The 1,387-nt window shown below is 34.3% G+C and overlaps 1 long non-coding RNA gene across 2 annotated transcripts; it reads right to left on the bottom strand.

The window, feature by feature from the left end:
- Positions 1-268: 268 nt before the first annotated feature.
- Positions 269-991, bottom strand: LOC121994268. Of its 2 annotated transcripts, XR_006115664.1 has the most exons (3): positions 921-991; positions 548-630; positions 269-422 (listed from the first exon to the last, which is right to left on the bottom strand). It is a non-coding gene; the product is annotated as an uncharacterized LOC121994268 (long non-coding RNA). The 2 variants fall into 2 exon arrangements; XR_006115662.1 differs by having other exon boundaries at positions 269-630.
- Between the last annotated feature and the right edge of the window lie 396 nt (positions 992-1,387).

Genomic DNA, 1,387 nt, shown 5'->3' with positions numbered 1-1,387 from the left:
GCTTTTAGCTCTCTTCTCATGAGCAAAATTTGAAGACACTCAAGCAGAGATCTCTTTTCAAAATTGTCGTCCGGAGAAACCAAAAGTTGGTGGATCATGGTGAAGGTTTATCCCAACACTGAAGCATATTGCGTAGCCAGTGGCGTTGAGGTCGCTAACAACGAGAAAGATAAAAGTAGGGTGCTGTCAGTGTGGAGGAGGTCTCTACTCTTCAGTTGCAGACTTGACAGACTCCATATCTACTAGACTGGAGTGTTCCAAAGAATAAGATACAATGAACATTCAACAAAGGATAAACTAAGCCAAAGAAAAACATTGACAAACTCCAGATCTGCTATTACAAAATTCAGGGAATGGAAATAGTGTATATATTGATAATAGGATGCCAAATAGAGGCATTTTGCGATCAACAAATAGACCCCCTGAAAAACATCGAGTTATGTTGGTCAACAGTGAAGAATTTACTGGGCTCTATAGGTGAAGTTGAGCAGGTGAAAGCTATATATATTTTTGTTTGATGGCAAATAGAGTTGTAGATAAGGAGTACCTGCATGTGAAGAATGTCACGAATGTGAGAGGAAAGCAATTCGAATACTCAGACGCTTCAGCTTGATGTAGTAATTAGAGTACCTAACCAATTAATAAACCCATATTATGAATAGCAATAATGAAATGCAAAGTAATAGATGCTGAATAGATGTGAATGATCAAAAGGATGGCAAATTGAATTCTACCCTAACGTTATCATATAACTGGTCTTTAGACCATACAAGTTCGCATGTAGCTCCGATGTGAAACAAGGGCCGACAGCTTATTTCAATGTCACAATATTACTTCGAGATATTGATATCAAACTACCAATAGAAAACTTAGGTCACGAGTTTTTCTAAATATATAATGAATTCTAAATTCTCCCGCACCATCGACAATGAATGTAGCGGCACAAGTTTTGGCCCCCCCAATGTTCAAATCCTGGATCCGCCCCTGCATGGATGTGTAGGATAACATTCTAGGCATATAAATATTAATCGCAAAAACAAAATCAAAATATAAGATGAGCTTAGAACTACGATGGATCATAATGTTGAGAAGCATAAGGATTATAATTCTTGTCAACAATTAAATTACCCCATATCTAGCAAATAATAATAATAATAATAATGATAATAATAATAATAAGTTAAAAATAATAACCCGGATAAGTCTAAAGATACTAATGCAGAGATTTTTATTTTTAATAGAAAAATAAACCCTAAGAATTTGTTAATTAAAATTGAAGATTTCTTTGATTATCATGGAATAACTCTTGCTAAATTCAAATATTAGAACTGCTAAGAAATTTTAGTAAAAGCATTTAAACTAATTCAAGCTAATTTGGAAAATTGCC

Source organism: Zingiber officinale, chromosome 6A (genome assembly GCF_018446385.1).
Source record: "Zingiber officinale cultivar Zhangliang chromosome 6A, Zo_v1.1, whole genome shotgun sequence".
Classification (NCBI taxonomy): Eukaryota; Viridiplantae; Streptophyta; class Magnoliopsida; order Zingiberales; family Zingiberaceae; genus Zingiber; species Zingiber officinale.
This window is presented reverse-complemented; position numbering and strand designations above follow the sequence as displayed.